Raw genomic sequence first — 18,906 nt, forward strand, 5'->3', positions numbered from 1 at the left:
AGATTATATGGCCAAGTGTCCCAATTAGGTTGCAAATTATACAAATAATGTTCTAGTTTGGAGCAAAAATTACTTTTTAATTTAGACTTGGTAAACTGTGTGTGTGTGTGTGTGCGCGCGCGCACGTGCAAATGAAGTGATACAATCCCATGCCTGTCAACATTACGTCGGTGCGAAGCAGACTGGTATAGTATTTAACTCAGGGAAGCCGTCAGCACTGTCAATGTCTTTATTAAGCAGGGCAGGACTTCAGGTGGAAGGCTTGCGTGCTTCTCTGGAGAAGAGACTGACAGACACAAGCTATACACACTGGAATGTGGCCGGCAAAAAAATAGACAATATAGATTTTTTTCCAAACCTAGGAACTTGTTTAACGTGTCCGTTTCTTTTGGGTTGAAGAAAGTAACTAATATAGGCTTTCCTGGTTCAGGCTCCAGTGGGATCTACAGGCAAATCTGTAACTAGAGGGGGATCCAGGCTCGTTTCCATCACTGCGCCGACCTCTCAGACCTGTCCCGACCTCTCAGACCTGTCCCGTTCCCACAGCACAGCGGAAGGATTCGATCGGCCGTGATAAGAAACGGGTGTGAATTCTGGCCCTGTCACTTAATGCGTCTGTGCGCTTAATACCTCCGTGCACTGAGGAAGTAGGCAAATGAGTCAACTTCATGACCTTCGCTTCCCTAACCCTCTGCAAAAGGAGGACCCAGCTTCAGAGAGCTAGGATGGTCCAATGAGAAGAGGGACGTAAAAGTATATCAGTGCTTTAAAAATATTACTTATCATTGTTATTTCAGCATGAGGGGACAATCCCTTATTTATTGTTAGAAGTTGTCTGTCAACTGGCAGGTCATTTCATAGGCTATGTTCTAAAATATGTCATTTTACTGAAATCCAAGAGACGTCATAGTATGTTCTTCCCGGGGCAGAAGCCCTAAGCCAGGGATATTTTTATCTTTGTAACACATTTATTTGAGGTAGCAATTATTAGAAACCAGAAAAATAATACCAGTACCATCAAATTAATTGTAGCAATTTCAACAGAAGTTAGTAGATTTCCATACCAAATTAAAATCCTTAAATTAGTATTACAATGGATGTGTTTATGTAAAATATCACATAGATAATACTTCGATAAACTAATAAAATGAAAACCGTAAAGAAATGTCACAAATATTTGTATCGTGGAAAAGTTTTAGAGGGAATTTCTGGTAGTATAAGTTAATACATGCTTAATTACATTACTTATAAAGCATCTGAACTTCCCTCTATAAGATATGTCTTTAAAATTAAGAGAAATGTATTCTATAATTAATGTTAAAAGCACTGCTTCTCTCGTGCATATATTTTCTCGATAGGAGTCTGGCGTTTAAGCATTTATAATTGTAGAGCTAATCAGACGCAGAGCAAGAGGAAACCCAACGACCCACTCATGGATGTGTTAATATCGGCCTCCATAAAAGTTTTATGAAACTAAGTTAAATCGAATCAGAACCAAAAATAGACATCATTAATAAACAAATGGCTTAAAAACATCTCGTTAATAGTGTACTCCCCGGGTCAGGGTGGTGAGGAAGACTGAAATAAACAGCAGACCGAGTTTGGTTCTCTTGAAAAAGTTGTAGTATTTTGTGCCTACGCCCTAATTTGGAGCTACATAACGGCCAGTCGCGTTTCTAGTGTTCCATGAGAGAGCATTTTTTAAGTATAAAAGTGTAGAAAAAGGACTGGAATGTTCCACAGTGCAAACAGTTTCCTTCCTTCTTTCTCTACTCCCTCTCCAACAGAAAAAATGAGAAACACCTAACGCGCTGATCTGATGATTCACAACAGGACAAGTCTCTATTCTGAAACGCTATGCAAATGAGAACATTTTATATTAGGATTTTGAGAGACACTGGGAAATTATGGCGTGATGCACAGATATAGAAGAATATTCTTATGCAATGTAAAATGTATCCCTCAAAGCAGAGAGCTGACGGAAGGCCTGAGAACTTAACGGATAGATATAATCACATGGTATGAGAGCGTTCCTGGCTGAAAGGCAGGAAAATCCTGTTCTCACATGGTAAATATTACCCCGTGAAATCAAAGCGAAACAATATATGCGTTTACATTGGCATATAGTTATGTATATTTGTACATAACGTAGCAATCTGAAGTAGGTAAACACATATTCGTATATTAAATAATCACTTTGAAATTTTAAATGGATTTTGAACTTATGAAAAATAAACAGGAAGTGAAAAAATAAGGTTTTTTTTTTTTTTGCAAAACTCGACTCTGAAAACAAATCTTCAAATGTTTCTCCAAGAATTTGTCTCTTTAAATGAAATCCAACTGTAACATCATCAAATATTTGAAATAGAAGGAAAACGTTCATGAAAATAGACATGTGCATATATGTATGTAGCTTCACATAGGTAATTGGTCTAATATAATATATAATACACATAAATATGTAAAATGTATTGATAATACATATATACATATGTGTATACCTGTGTATTTAAAACAGGTATTCTCGCTGTTTGCAGCATCTTATCTTAGCATCAGACTCTGCCCCAAATCTGTAGCCTTGAGAGAACAGCTAATGAATCCAGTATTGCTTGGAAATTTAGGACAGACTTACTCCTACCAATGATTTGCTCTTGTTACTTGAAGGAATAAAGTTAGGTCGACAGAAACAGACTCTACTGCTCGAGATAAATTACTGCAAATTTGGCTGGTGTTGTCGGTCACCGCAGAGTTCTCAGCTGTGAATTAAAACTAGGGCTCTGGGTGGCTTCTGTACTTATTTCCTTAAACCCGAACGGCCCATATCGATAATCAGAATGCAATGCGCAAAAATGTAAAGTTGCGTGCTTTTCAAGATCAATAAAAAACGTTATCACGTGAAAGCATGTGGATGCTAACAATGCAGGGATTTCTGGTACTAAAGTTTTCACATGAATTGAGGATCTATTTTTTATTTCAGTTTATTTAAAGACGTTGCTACTGGTCAAATCTATTCAGTAGCACCTAGTAATGGACAAGACCCTGAATATTAAAATGCTTGCATGTTCCCTTATATTCTTTGAGCTTCAGTCAGTAGAAAGGTATCATATGCCAAAGGAGTTCTTTGTATGTGATGTACAATGGAGTTCCAGGTTAATTTTCTCTTTGGACAACTTAGCAGTATTGATTAACCATAAGAAACTTCTTCAGTAGTTACACATTAAAAAATATATTTGGATATAGGACAGATAATTAGCAGGATTTTCAAACGCTTTTGTTAGACAGAGTGTATGTTAACAACTCTTTATGAATGGAAGCTGTTCTCCCCAGAAGATTCAACACTGTATTGGGGGTCAGGTGAGGGGAGGAGTCAACGGTTGATTTTAAGAAAGGGAGCATTCCCATTTTATGTGACACTTGCTTCTGAAATCAACCCCTTTATTCCACAACCTTAATATCAGTTCTGATCCTGAGTCAGTGAAAAGAGTGATCGACCATAGGGTACAATTCAGAAAGAAAATAGGATGCAGAATTAAGAGTCTGTTGACTTTTCCCAGGTCATCCGATCAACTACTTGCAGAGTTAAAAATAGAAGCAAAGTCTAATTCCCACAGCAACTGTCAGGTCAGAGCTGACAGCTCTGCACGGTGGTGGCCTCAGCCTCTCCCCTTGCTGCCCTTGCGAGCATTGAGACGTCACCCTGTGAGGTGTGAAGTCATCTCAAGGCTCATTTTAACTGACGTGGGCAGAGGTAGGAGAACATGTTCATACACGTTTTGGTAATGAGATCTCGTCGTCAACCGCCCATGAGGTTTGAAACAATAAAAACTGAAAACATTTATTCACCCTTCCTATGCTTCAGACGTTGCACTAAGTTCTCCTCTGGGCTATCTCCCCTCATCTTCACAATACCCCCGTGATTTTCCCGTTTTAAATATCAAGAAACGACTGGCAGAGCCTGCGGAGTGGTCCCCAAGTTGCGGAACTGGACAGTGGTGGAGGCGGGGTTCGGGCTTAGGTGGGAACGAAAGCTCCAGTTCACCTCCCGAGAGAAATGATTTGGACAGAAGTGGCAGCCATTTCCGAAAATAAGTAAAAACTAGAGAGTGGAAGGGAAGGGTGGGGGTCCGTTTGAAGATTATGCTGAGAGCTTTTTGACTGATCTTGACAATGAGCAAAAGCTGCCTGAGAGCTCTAAGAATAAGATTATTTTCAATCTGAACCAAATACATTGATTTTAGAGCCAGACATTTTGAGAGCAACCCAACTGCTTTGCTTTCATGACATTCTGCTGCCATTTTATTTCATTTTTTATTTTATTTATTGGGGAGAAATTTAAACATTTTATCTTGACTGAATGGGGTAATGAATTTTTTTTTTTTTTTTTTTTTTGCAAACCATGATAAAGGTGTTAGCCTTCCTCTGCTTACTCGATGGACTGTTTAGTGTCACGTCATTTTATGGTGAAAAAGTGACATCATAAAGCCCTATGTTACAGGTCCATTATCTCTAACCTGCATGCAGGTAGAAAAAATTTCCAATCCGTGATCGTGTTCTTCACAATAAATGAGACTGAAAGAGGCATGGAGGTAAGATAACCACTGACTAATATTTTAATATCGAAATCTGTAGCCTGCATTTTGAATTTTCTAAAAGTCCAAATCCGTTGTAGTTGGAGAAAGAAGGGTCCTGGGTGAGCGGACTGCTCTTGGCTACGTGGCTTAAACTGCTGCCTAGCTATTTTCCCAAACTTTAATATGCATCGCCTCTAATTCCCACTTTACCAAAACCTCAGAGGGAAGAGAGTACAATTTTGCAAAAAAAAAAAAAAAAAAAAAATGTGAATGTGGGCCTGTCCTTCATTCACCCCTCCTCACCACACCTACAAAAATAATCACATTGAACTTGTGTAGAATACTCGTTCTTTTGTATTAGAGGGCAGCTTTTGAAATGAAATGGTATTGATTCATTTTGTCATTCAACAAGTATTTTGTAAATGCCTATAATAAAGGCAAACACCAAACTGACCATTCGAGTTGCGGAAATTTTGATGTTCTTGATATTTTACTGTTTTAAAATAACGGTTTACATTTATCGAGTGCTCAGCATAGTAGGTGCCACCAATAAGGTCCCTAGAAATGCGTCTTTGCAGTCCTGGGCGGTCTCTCACGTGGAGACGGTGTAGGAAGAGCAGCCTAGATTTCTCTTCTGCAAGGTCGCCCCATGTCTCACCTCGCTTTTATCAGCGGAGACTCTCAGTTGGTACCTACGTGTTCGTCATAAAACCATTCTGTGTGGTCCTCAGGCAATTTCAGTAAATGTGCGGGTGCCCCAGCAGTTGGGGGGGCATCAGCCCCATTTCATTTTGGCTTCGTCCACTGCGGGAAAGCACGCAACGGATAAAGTCAGTTTCCCCCAAAACAACTCACTTCCTTGAGATGACAGAATAACTTGGATGAAAAATGACTTGTCGCAACTTATTTTTGAAAGCTGTGGTTTAAAAAAAGTGCGAATGCCATCTTTTCAGGGTGAATCCTTCTGAAATGCATTCTTATCTAAGTGAGCATATGTTAGAATTAGAAATCCATACATATCATTTTAATTTTCTTTTTTATATATATATTACCATATGTAACAAATATCAAACTCCTTAAATCTTTACCATCTTTAACATTTGATAGTCTTTAAATGTGCATTTGGACTTGGGGAGTCTGACCAGTGTGTCACCAGCAGCCCCGATTCGACACTGCTTCTGCACATCGTGGCAGGACCGTCTGTGAGTGGATCGAAGGTCTTCACGTCCTGGCTGCTTTCCACTGCATGTCAGTGATCAGAGAACCTGGGTGTGCGAGGTCGTGGAGGGGAGTGTAAAAAATGGCGTTAGGGGTTTATTACTGACTTCTCCGTGTCCACTCAGTCCGATTCTGCAGTATACAACAGAAAGCACGGAGCGGGTTGTGTTTCCGCTATGATCTCAATGACCACAACCCCGAGGCCCACAGCCACGGTAGTGCACTGTTAAAATGCGGGCTTCTTGTTGCTTATTCAGGCAAAAATCAGAATACTTATTTGTTCTATGTCTATCTTTTTGATCAGACAGCAACGAAGACCAGAGTAGGTAACAGGAGAAACGTTTATTAGTAAGTCAATCGATCAAAGAAAAAGCATACCCTAAAATGCTGTCCTGAATGTCCGGGGTGTGTTTATGTCCCTGCAGCTCTGCAGTTTTAAGTCGCTCACCCTGTTAGCATATTAATGTCTGATTCCTGTAAAGCATGATGCAATCCCCAGCAAGCTCTCTGCTGCTCTCAATACAAATCGAGACAGTCTCCGTCTGAGAAGCGTGGTTAAAAGTCTTGCCCATTCTCTGCACACTTCAGATAGTCCAGTGTTCTGTAGTTTAGCTTAAATAAGACTCCTCTATCATTGGGCTTTAATTATTCTCTTTCAGGATGAAGTAGAAAGAATACATAGAAGAGAAACTACTGTAAAAAACAAACAAACAAACGAACAAAACAAAACCCAGCAACATAGACCAATATCAGATTAAGCTGGATACAAATAGCTCATTGCTGGAGATTTAAATAAATAATAATAATAATAAAATAACTATACATGTTTCTCGTTTTCTACGTAGTTAGAAGTCTCCACTGACGTCTGTAGTGTGCTCTGTAATGTTTTTGAAATGATGCAATGGGTGATTGAGAGACTTGAAATCTCTCAATACTTGTGTATAGTAATTTCCCTGCATGAACTACAAATGAAAAAAAAAATAAAAAGTATTTCCTTGCTCAAGTCATGTCACATGGGTTCCTTTAGAGAACACGTATTCACTTTTAAGATTGTTAGAAATGGTTACAGAAATTAGAAAAATACTATCTGTTTAAGAAGTGTATGATTCTTATAGTCAATGTACGTATTCAAACGATAAGTCTTTGAGTGTAATCTGACTCAGCAGTACCACTCCATACCACTCCAAGACTTTTTCCATCAAAAGTAGAAGTGCCAGAATAGGCATGTACCTCTACGTCCATTACCGCGTAGCTTGAAATCATGAAACAATTTGGGACATAATAAATGACTTCCAAGGGGTTTTGATTGAATAAAATTCTGGCTCCCTCATAGTACACGTTGGGCACCTAGTAAAGGTGATAGGGTAGCGCTTTATGTGAGATGTCGTTAATATAACGGAAAGGCAGTGCCCTCAGTGTTTGGCAACTGAAAATTTCTATCCATGGCATATATATGATGAAATATCATTCAGCCTTAAAAAGGAGTGAAATCTCGTCACAAGCTATAATATGGATAAACCTTGAGGACATTATTCTAAATGAAAGAAGCCAGACACGAAAGGACAAATATCCTATGATTCCACTCATATGACCCATGTAAAACAGACAAATTCGCAGACACGGAAAGTAGAGTAGTGTCCACCAGAGGCCGAGGGGAGTGAGGATGGGGGTTAATGGGTCCAGAGTTTCTATTTGTGATGCTGAGAAAGTTCTGAAAATGGATAATGGTGATAGTTGCTCAACTTTGTGAAAATATCAGTTAATCCAGTGAATTGTACTCTTAAACATGGTAAGATTTTCTGTTGCATATTTTACCACAATAAAAAACGAAAATCTATATAATAGAGCACACGTTTGCCTCATATTAGGCATATTGTGAAGTTCTCATAAAACTGCACTCATTCTCAGAGCTTATGTGTACGGTCATCGTCACATTTTGGGAAATATACAGAAAGCGGCAGCTGAGATCGTCCTCCTGAGTGCTCCATCTCTCCATCTCTTTTTTGTCTAGTTTATCGTTGTTCTTGACTCACACATCTTTGACTACTAGCCTCAGAAGGAACCGTGCTCGCTAGTACCGGTCTCAAGTATGAGCTCTGAATTTTCATGCATTTTGATGTGGTAGTTGTTTTAGAACCTCAGAGGTGTGGACGTGCCTTGCCCTTCCTTTCTTAACTTGGCAAAAGCGAATCTAGTCCTGCGGATGATATTACCGGGAGTAAACAGTAACTCGGAGGCAGACGCACATCCATCCCAAGAAAACCAAATGGATCTCAAAGGAGAAAAACCACTCAGCGCCTGGCATTGCTCTTCTGCATGTTTGGCAGGCTGGTACTGAGTCTGAGAACTATTTCTTTCCGTAAAAATTGTTTTGATTGGAAAACCCTAAATAAGCCATTTGGAATGTGTCACAGAGCTCCTTCTGGGATTCCTTTTCCAGGAGTCGAGGTTCTCTGACTCACTCTTCTCACTGGCACTTGCTTCCTAGGCCTCTGGGGAGACTTTGTGCCCATGAAGAGCTGTCTGTTTAGATCCTGAAGCATGGCGCATGGAACGGGGGCCTCATGGCAAGTGCCAGAAATCTCTGGGCTCATAAGGGACATGCATGTTGTCCAGGTGAGCCCACAGGGGATGTCCTCAAACCATTTTCCAAGGGAGGCTTTATTGGGTCCTTATACAATACCTGTGGTTTTGTGCAGAATCTGTGTGTGTGTGTGTGTGTGTGTGTGTGTGTGTGTGTGTGTGTGTGTGGGACATGAGCGCGTTATCTTCATTGAATCACCAAAGGGGATGTTAAGACCCAGATGGTTAAGAAGCACGGGAAGGATGAATCACAGAACAATTTTAAACTATTCTGACGGCTCTGACCTTATGTCTCCATAATGCTTTCCTTCACTGTGATGCTCCAGAGAGCAGCATGGTGATGAGGAAGCTCTGCCATTTAGGTGACAACTCTGAGTCTTAGTTTCCTCGATGTGAAACTGTCATACAGCAGAAGGCTGAAAGGATGATACCATGGTGCGAGTCCCCGGCAGCGTGCCTTGACACTAGATAAGTGCCCACTCCTTACGAACAGAATGCAAACATACTGAAGGCAGGTACAGCATCTTCGGTAAAGTTTTTTCTTTTGGTATGCGTATGATGCTTTTGAATATGTATGAGCTAATTTCCACTTAATGGCATGCAAGGACGCAATAACTTCCGTTGATATGACTATTTGAATGTACTTTCGCTGTGTTTATTATTATATAAGACACTTAAACAACTTTGTTGGGACTTGTGCATGTATTCAGAGCCTAGCTTGGCTAGTGGAGAAAGTAGGTAGCTATGCGCCCTGGGAAATAATAACAAATATCTTTACTAAGATCAAATTGCTGAATATCTACTATGCATATGCAGATACATAGCGAGGCACTGTAGTATTCTTTGCAGGCAATAAAAAATTGTCAGTCACAGACCCCGCTCTCCAAGGCTGTTTTAGACGAGCAAAGCGTGTTCACACAAAAGGACAGCTCAAGATAGAAAGTGCCGGAGGATATGAAGCAAGGGAGAAAACGACTCTGATAGGGGAGGGAGGGCGGGTGAGGGAGGGCCTCACGGACGGGGCCGCGACTACTGTGAGCAAGGGTCCACGTGCAGCAGGGTGAGCGAAAGGAGCGAGTGAAGGCACACAGACGTGACATCACGGGGCACAAAAATAAAGACCACTTGGTTTAGTCTGATCCTGGGGGATTCCTAGGGGATTAGTAAGACACCGGATAAAGAGGGATCACAGTACCTGACACGCACCACTTATTAATAACTTTAAATGTCAGTATCTTACAAAAAATAACATCAAAGAGCACTCAAAAAGACAAGCACGCGAACAGGAAGCACCGGTACAGAAGTCTGGCGATTCAGAGGCTAGTGACGGCTTTCAAAATAGCACTTTTTTGCTGTTCTCAGTGGAGGCACCGGTCGTATAGAAACGACATTTCTTCAGCTTTATTATTTTTACTTTTCTTTCTTTCCCATTTTTCAACATCTCAAGACGAGGCTATTTTGACTGTAGCTGATGGCAGCAATACAGTGCCAGAAAACGCCTTTTGTGACAAGAGGGAACATTGACTCCTCGATTTGTACCCTCTGAGTTCCTGACAACCCCGACTGCCTCCAGACTCTGTATTTGACATGACTGGAAAGCAGTAGATTCTGCCATGTCAACCGTGCAAAAGTGTCTGCAGTTCGCTCGGCATGTAATATTTCGTATCATTCTACACTTCATTCCTTCTCCATAGGGTCTGAACCCCAGGCAATTAATTTTTCCTTTCCCCAGTAGATGTTTAAAGAAAAGGAAATAAAGTCGTGAAGCAGTTTCGGTCTTGGAATCATCCTCAGGTTTCTTTTTAGGGCCCTGAATTTAGAAACTGTCCTCAGAGAAATTGTTTAAACATAACAAAGTCCAAATTCAGAAATCCCTTAAATTTCATTATCTTCCCCAGTGGCTCTGAAATAGAAAATTAAAATTTCTGACTCATTTTCTTCCTTCCTGAAAAGGCACCTCTAATCCATAACTTCTCTAGTCCATAACTTAGTAGATTCGTCTCACGTGTGACATTACCAGAAGGTATGATGCCAATTTAGGCAGCGAATCTTGACGGTCTGCTAATCTTGACTCATTTCTCGCCAAAGATTTAAGTTTCTTCAGAAACCAAGTAACAGACACTTTCAATTTCTAGCCATCATGAGGATGTTCTCATGCACTGTTCTTCACCATAAAGACGCCTCTTAAAATTAAAGAAATTTGTACTGTACTTAAGATCAGTTGCACTAACCCGTATTTCGTATGCCTTGGGCAGATTTCTTAATGAATGATTCATATTTGTTACTACTTAATATTCAGATGAGTCATTTGTATAGTTAAATATTTTAAGATTAGAGAAGAAAGGGTGATAGAATAAAGGGATTTTTTTTTTTTTGTTCTTGTTCTTTGTTCCCTCTTCTGGTTGGTGAGCCTCAGTCAAAATTCTTGAATTTTGAAAATTTTATATTTCAAACTCAAATCACATTCAACACATGATGATAACTACGAGCTCAAAACGAAATCACCTTGAGGCGTTCGTGATCCCATTTGGCGTGGGATTTGCCCCCCTCCTCGCGCCTCGTACACTGAAGACGGAAACAAAGAAACCAGCGCAAATCTTTCTAAAGTGTATTTTATAAAAAGGATTTGTAATCAGAAAAGCAATAAGAACAGAATTAACACGATCTTTCAGAACCGGCATTTTTGTCTATGAGCAATATTTCGAAAGCAAGGAAAGCAGAGGTCAGGGTTTGGGCTGGAAACCCCGTCCCTTTCCCCACCGACCTCCTATTTTAATTTGCTGCAATGAAATTACACGGCGGTTGAGTCAGACTGTCTGTCCAATCTCGAGTTTAAGGATAACAGATCTCCTCTTACACAGAATCCTGGCGCACCGACACTCCACTGTCTGGCTCATGGCAAGTGCTCCCCGTCGGCCGAGTGGCACATTTGCAGTCCCCATCACAGCCATCTTAACCGCTGCACAGCGCATTATTCAGATGTGCAGCCTAGGTAGGTGGCAACGGGAGCAGGCACTTGGGCTGCGCAGCAGGGCTCTGTGGGGGAGCCCTAGGACAAGCTCCGAACCCCTGACCGGGGAGAGACGGACTGGAGGATGCTCGAGGAACTGGAGGCCGAGACCGGCCGCCCCGCTGGCTCTCTGAGCGCCCGGGGGAAAGCCTCTCTGGCAGCTCTTCGAGGTCCTGGGGAATCCTGGGACAAACGCGCTGCTGGCTTTCTGGGGAGACCTGGCCCCCGATCCTACCCGGCTAGGGGCCTCGCAGCCGAGCTTTAGAACAACCGGAGAGCCCGACGTTCACGGCGGCAGGTCGTGCAGGTGCGGCCTCCGCGCCCCCACCCCGCAGAGGCTGGCGTCCCCCCACCCCCACACACACACACCTTGCCGGCGGCGCGGACAGCGGCGAAGCGCGAGTCGGGAACCATGTTGGTGCTGAGCCAAAGGCGGACTTTCTTCGGGCCATGTATTTGGAGGGGGACGCCGGCGACGGGATGCAGAGAGACGCCCAGAGCGGCTGGGCCAGGGCCCTCTCGGGGTCCTTGACAGAATCGGCCACGGGTCAGGGGTGGTGGGCGGGAGCTGACCGAGGGGGCCTGCGGGTGGGCACGGCACCCCCCCCCCCAAAAAAAAAAAACCCAATGAGGTGACTGACAGGAGATGGTCAAGAAGCGAGACGCGGCGGCAGGTGCGGCTGGCCGCACGCCGAGCGCCGGGGCACAAGCGGGGTCCCTTCTGCGCTGTGACACTTCCTACGGGGTCAGCCCGGGAGCAGGCGAGCGACACCGGGACGCGCCCAGACCCGTCCGACGCGGAGCGCGGAGGCCGGGGACGCCCGAGGGAGACGAGGCTCTGCTGGCCCCCGGGCTGTCGCCGAGGACCCGCCGCTCCCACGGGGACCGGCCGCGGGAGGCCGAGGGCGGAGGTGGCCGAGCTGCACCGGCATCGAGCCTTTGGAGCCCCGCAGCCTAGGCGCCCCGGGGCGGCGGCGCCCTTTGTTCGCCGGGGACCCCGCGCCTCGGATCCGGGCGCTCGGCGGGTTAGGGTCCCCGACCCGTGGCCGCTCCGTCCCTCGCCGCCGCGCAGGGCAGGGGGCGGCCGCGTTGCCCGCGCGCGCTGCCCGCTGCGACCCGCGGGCCCGGGCCGGCGCGGCGCTTACCTGCTCCGGGTCGGGTCCGCGCGCCGGGCCGCCGGCCGCAGAGCCTCCGCGTCTGGCGCCACCTGCGCCCCGCCCGGCCCGCCTGCCGCAGCTGCCGCCTCCCGCTCCGGCGCCGCGAGCGCATGAAGTCATCCCGGCCGGGCCGGGCCGCCGCACTGCGCGCCGGCGCGGGGGGACCGGCGCCTCCCGGGCCGCGGGGACGCGCGCCCGGCGCCCCTGCCCCCCGCCCCGGGCGTCGGGTGCGTTTCCCGCGGGCGCTTTCGCGTCGGGAGCGTCGCCCGGCCGCGGGCCGCCAGGGAAGAGCCAGCGCGACGGTCCCCGCGGCGCGCCGTGCCGGCCGTGCGCCCCCGTCTCCCCGGCGGCATGGACCGCTCCAGTCCCCGCGGGGCTCCCCGCCCTCGGCGGCTTCCTCCTCTGCACGGTTCCTTTCGCTGGATTCGAGACCCGGCTGACTTTTGGGACGAACATTCCGCGATCCGGAATGGTTCAGACCCGAATCCGTTTATCCGGAGCCCCCCGCGGCCCACTCACAAGCGCGCCCCCGCGTGCGCGGCGACACGGGCGGGGAGCCGGGACCTCGCGCCCTCTCGCCTACGTCACGGAGCGGGGAACCCCCGAAGGAGGGGAGACGCCGGGGCCCGAGCCGGCGCTCGGGGAAACTGAGGCTCCGTTGCCGTTTAGAGGGGCGCTCAGTGCGCAGAGGTTTCCTGCCGTAACCCCCCCTGCCCTTGCGCCGGCCGCCCTGGTGACAGCTGTGACAGTTGGGGGCCAGGAGGCAGAATCCACACTAGCCGATGGCTTTATCTCCGTCTTTCCCAAAGGATTTATCAGGATGGGCCTTAGCAACAGTGTGAGCATCTAAGCATCCAAGCCTCTTTCCTCTCTCTCAGAGCTGCCACCAGGTCCCAACAGGCCTGTTCGCTCTCCCTCCGCTCCTTTCCCTCCAGCCCCTCCTCTGCTGGCCAGATCGGTTTGGGATTTTAAGGGGATGGGGGGCGGGGCGCCAAGGCTTTGCTCTCTTTACAGCCAGCCTGAGTTCTTCTCCCGCCGAACCCACAGAGAGAGGCCCCTTGACACCAGGGGCTCTGAGTGAGTGCGGTTCCCTCATTCGACTTGCGTCGCTTTGGGATTGCCCGTCACCAGGTCCCCGCTGGCTTCACAGTGTGGATTTTTGTCCAGCGACCTGAACAGCGCTGCATAAGCCGGCTGGGGAGCACCTTTGCTCAGCGAGGTTCCCATCCCTTTGCTTACCCCCAAATCGGGGCGGGGGGGTGGGTAGTGAAACAGAATTACAAAACTCAGCAAGAATCCTTGGCCCTAAAATCTATGCTTTTTAAATATCGTCTTTTATTGTTTAAATGTATGCTTTTTGAAAGCTAGAGCAAGCGAATTCATCTCTCTGAGCCTCACTTTTGTAATTAGGTCATTGATGTCATGGCTCAGTGGGGTCTTAATTTGTATCTAAGGGGCGAGTGGGATCTGGGTGGAAATATTACGTCTTTAGTCCTACTAACCTCTCACTGAAATTTAGCATTTAGCATTTCCTTTAAGTATACATGCGCACAACAGACAGCAGTATTAGAAGTCTTTGTGACTTTGTCACCAGTGGAAGTCATAGACAATTTTCTACTGCAGTTTGTTTATAGATATTTCAAAATATTACTCTGATGAAATTGCCACTATGTTTTTTTGTTTTATTTAATAAACTATATTTCTGGAGTGGTTTTGGAATTTATACAGAAACATTACGGCGATATTACGAGCCCCCGTGTACCCCATTTCCCACTTTTCTCATTTATTAACATCTTACGTCGGTGTGGGGACTTCGTTACGGTTAATGAACCGGTTTTGATTCGTTAATGTTAACCAAAGTCTGTGCTTTCTGCGGATTTTCTTGGGTTTTACCAAGTGTCTTTAATTCTGTTCCAGGCTCCCATTTAGGACACCGCAACACATTACACTTGTCATGTCCCCTTAGGCTCCTCTGGTCTTTCCTCAGGCTTGTCTTGCTTTTGATGCGCCTCTCAGTTCTGAGGAGGCCGAGCCAGGTCTCTGGCCCTCATCGTTATCATCTGTTGGATGCTTTTCTCACGGTGAGGCTGGCGTTAAGGTTTATTGGGAGAATGACCACGTTGATAAAGTGCCATTGTCATTTTTATAACGTATCAAAGGTACATACTATCAGTGGGACTCGTGGCTGTTGATGGTGACCTTGACTACCTGGTTGAAGGAGTGTCTTGGACTTGTCCACTGGAAAGCTGCCCCTCCACCCTCGGCTACGTGCCGGTGAGAAGGAAGTCACTATGCGAAGCCCTCGCCCAGGGGTGGGGTCACCCGCCTCGATGAGGGTAGAGTACAACCTGACGGACTTGGAATTCTTCTGCACAGATGTGTCTTTTCTCACTAAATATTAATCTATTCAGTTATTTATTTATATTCTTATAGACTTGTGCACATTTATTTTATCTTTTGGGTTTTAATCCAACACTGCTTTGTTTTGTTGTAGTAATTGTTCCAGCTTCGGCCATTGAGAGCGCTTCCTGTGGGCTCCTGAGTACCATGACGTGTGTGTGTGTGTGTGCGTGTGCGCATTTGTATGTGTATGTTAGCATTTCTTTACTATCTGGCAGTCCTAGATCCTCCAAGCCTGTCTTATATATTCCCCGCCCCAGTCCTAGAATCAGCCATTTCTCCAAGGAGCCCTGTTCCCTTTTATGGGAAAACGTTAATAGAAACTAGGCCTGAGCTCTAGATGGGCTGATTCTGATGGGGCCTCATTCCTTTAGGCTCATCTTAACTGAGAGAGCAGAGAAATACATCCGTATACTGGCCCATGTACGGACACGTGTCTGTAAATATCTCTGCATGAACCATTTGTATCTGTACTGAGCTAAATAAGTGCAGACTGATGTCTCCAACTCTAATCCACTAATACATGGGCCATTGGCTTCCTCCCCTTATCTGTAAATTCCTGCTCCAGCAGTGAGAAGTGCGCCTCCTTCCGTCCACCCGTTGACTTAGCCATTCAGGTCCAGGGCAAGGACAGCAGTGTGAGAATCCTTAACCTGTTGCCCCAGCATTGCCATTTAAATCAGAGTAGTTAATAGAAACACTTACGGCTTGTTATTTAATGAGTTTAAATACCTCATTTCATTTCATTCCATATGTTTCTATATCACAAATCTGGTTTTAGAAATGTTTAAACAAACTAAAACTGCGTTTTTTGAAGTTGGTAGTTTCCTTTGAAATTCTATATATTATAGTTTATGAATTCAAACATGTTGTTTTAAGAAGAGTTACATAGGCTGCTCCAGATTGTGGACGGGATCCTTGGTTAAGAGGTGAGGCTGCCAACCGTTGGAGTTATAATGACATTGCGGGAAATTGCCTGGCACAGGTGTGAGGAGACGCTGATGCTTGACAAGGGTCCCCTTGTCCACTCGTGCAGGCTGCCATCTCCTTTTAAAGTTCTAAGTGCCTTGGGAGGGAGAACATGCTAAACCTTTTGGTCAAGAATCCATCGTTCATAACGTAGTTGAAGGATCCGCTAGGTACTGGGTATCAGGTCACGGTTCGCAGAAGGCTGAGGGGAGAGAGGAGGAAGGGGAGAGGATCAGAGGACCGGATGGCTCTGAAGGTCGGGGCTTTGGCTGCTGAGCAGACCTGGGCTTGGACCCTTCCGTCCCCAGCCCGACTTTGTCTCACTTTTGAAATGAGGACAGTGGCTGTCACGTAGGCTTGTTTTTAAGAGCGAAGGTGGCGTTCCTTCAATGTGTCCCAGGCAGTGGGAGTTGAGCGTGGTGACTCGGGAGAGTCTGAGAGCACGACTTCGTGTCCTTCTTGGTGGAGTCTCCATCCCGCGAAGCCACACTCACTGGAGGGGCAGACAGTTTCTCGGGGCAATTTAGGCTCCTCCACCCATCAGACTGCACGTGCCGGAAGGAGCGTTGATGGCGCCGGGGAAATGACAAGAAGCAAAGATGTTAAATGACAGGAATCAACATCTCGGTGTCTCTGAGCAGACTTGGTATCTGCTGTTATATCGTGACAGGAGGCAAAAGGGAACCGTAAAAGAGAAGACTAAAAAGTGAGAAATGTCCTTTGTCAACACACTGGGTCTGAATCTAGTGTCGTGTGACTTGACATACACCAATGTGCCAGACAGTTTAGTTTAATGATTGGACGCTGAAGTGAGGCGAAGGATATCGACATTTTTACTTTATAACTCTTCGTTGCACAATCCTTTTATGATTATGATTATTATTTTTTTAACTAATTTTTGGACTGTGACTCTGAGATCCGCAAGCTTCCCTTCTAATATTCTGGAATTAGAGATCAAGTGGCTGAATGATGTCATGAGTCTCAGCAAGGGACAACAGGAAACCAGAGCCAGTGGCCCTGCTCACCCCAGGCTGTCTGCCTCAGAAGCTCTCCTTGGGCCTGGGAGGCCTTCCAGAAGGGCCCATTTAAATGCAAATACAGCCTCAGGAGGGGTGACCAAATATCAGGTATCTCATTAGCAGCCATTAACAATTTAGCAGAGATTAGCTTCTTGGATTTATTCTGGAGAGGAGTCCTCAGGGTGATTTGGCCCCAGCATCTGTCACCCACTGACTTCCAGGCCTCCCGCTCTCAGCCCTCCACCGGGGTCTGCCTGAAGCTGCGGACTTATTTTACTAGGAAAGACTCGAGCATATAGTAGTGCACAGCGATCAGTATTGTTTGATATGATTTGACTTATGTGGAAGGATGGGAGGAGAATTTCTGTAATCATAGTACATGTGGGGTATGTGCATGCGTGTGTGTGTGTGTGTGTGTGTGTGTATGTGTGTGTGTGTGTGTAGGTGCTGGGCTCGGGTTGATGAATTATGCTCTCTGGAGATCTTACAGTTTTATGACAAACATCTACTCTCTTCAGTAGGTCAGAAAGCATGTCATGTAGAACATGTACAGATGTAATTCAGGGAGAGCAAAGCTCTAGAATAGTAATAGAAATCGAGTTGCCTTCAAGTAATTAGAGATTGAATAAGAATTTTCTGCATAAATATGAGATTACTGATGCAACAGTCCAAGAAAACACTCATTCATGTAAAGATCGGTATCAGACATTGAATAGTATCGGCGGATATAACAGAAACAGGACAATGCGAGAAGAGGGAGCGATTGCACGGAACAGAAGCTTTCTGTCGGCATCGCTAAGGACTCGCCTGGCTTTTCCTGTAAGGAGTTGGCGTACAATACCGGGTCTGTGTAGTACAGGTCCTAGTCTGTAACTGCAGCTCCGCATTGAATTGTGAAATGCATATTCGCTTTGGTGAAATGCTTAGTACATGGCATATGATGCATTTAATAGCGCGGTAGAAGCAATTCTCAGGCAAACCTTTTTTAAATAATCATCGTTATGAAGTCATAAAGTAAAACGATCCACTTAGGCAATGCTCTTTATCCTCTTAACCTCAAGTCTTTGAAAGAGTCTGACGAGACCCATAAATCCTTTCTGCAGAAAAGTACTCTTCGACGAAAACTTCCATCGTAATGAATAGATTATCGAATAGTATTTATAAAGAATTGTGTCTTTATAATTCTTCATTTTTTTTAGTTAAAAAGGAATATTTGATTCCTCAAATCTTATTTAGACTAATAAAAAAGACATTAAAATTTGATTAAAAAGGAGGTTTCAATGCTCTGTGCTTGGTCGGCATTCAGTCAGTAGATGTCTATGGACTGACCGTTCTAGGCACTGGAGATATAGAGCAAACGAATAAATCTCTTCTTCCTGGCGCTCGTTTGGTGGAAGGAGGTGACACAAATTTAGCGGCAGTTGGTGGAGAAGACGCCGAAGGGGCCGCGGGAGCATGCGCGGCGGGGCGGCCACGCGGGCGGCTGAGGGGCACCTGGGTGGGAATGCGGAGGACGCGGGGGCGAACCCTGCGACTACCTCGAGAAGGTGCCCCGGCACATCTGGGGAGTTGGGCTTCTCCTTCGTGCGTTCCAGGGGGCTTCGTTTGTAGCGAAATGATCAAAGGCAGAAATTCTTAGAAGGCGAGACTGGAAAGGTAGGTGAGCGAAGAATCATCTAGGGCCTTTCAGGCAATGGGCAAGAGAGGGCTTCGGGTGATTAAGAGGTGGATTTAGGATCCCATTTGTGGTGCCTTTCAGTCTTGACTAGATATACAAAATTCAGGAGAGGAAGGCGTCATGGCGGCGGAAGAAAATTTAGGGGTCATCTTGGTGTTTATGGTCTTTAGATGAGATGGAGTCACATTGGCAGCAAGCGAAGGCAGAGAGCAGATGGCGTTGGGGGAGTGAGCTGTGGGACGCGCAGGATCCAGAGGGTCCGAACACACGGAGAAGTGAGCGGGAGGTAAGAAGCCGTGCC

At 45.7% G+C, this 18,906-nt stretch overlaps 1 protein-coding gene across 2 annotated transcripts in view; it reads right to left on the reverse strand.

Moving 5' to 3' along the window:
• PKIA (cAMP-dependent protein kinase inhibitor alpha) overlaps positions 1-12,658 on the reverse strand; it is a 54,579-nt gene extending 41,921 nt beyond the window's left edge. Inside the window, exon 1 of one of the 2 annotated variants that reach the window (XM_016151489.2) lies at positions 12,528-12,658. The gene's annotated coding sequence lies outside the window, so the exon portion shown is untranslated. The remainder of the gene's footprint in view (positions 1-12,527) is intronic. The other variant, XM_036232780.1, reaches the window with a different exon arrangement.
• Between the last annotated feature and the right edge of the window lie 6,248 nt (positions 12,659-18,906).

This window comes from Rousettus aegyptiacus, unplaced genomic scaffold (genome assembly GCF_014176215.1).
Source record: "Rousettus aegyptiacus isolate mRouAeg1 unplaced genomic scaffold, mRouAeg1.p scaffold_m13_p_15, whole genome shotgun sequence".
Classification (NCBI taxonomy): Eukaryota; Metazoa; Chordata; class Mammalia; order Chiroptera; family Pteropodidae; genus Rousettus; species Rousettus aegyptiacus.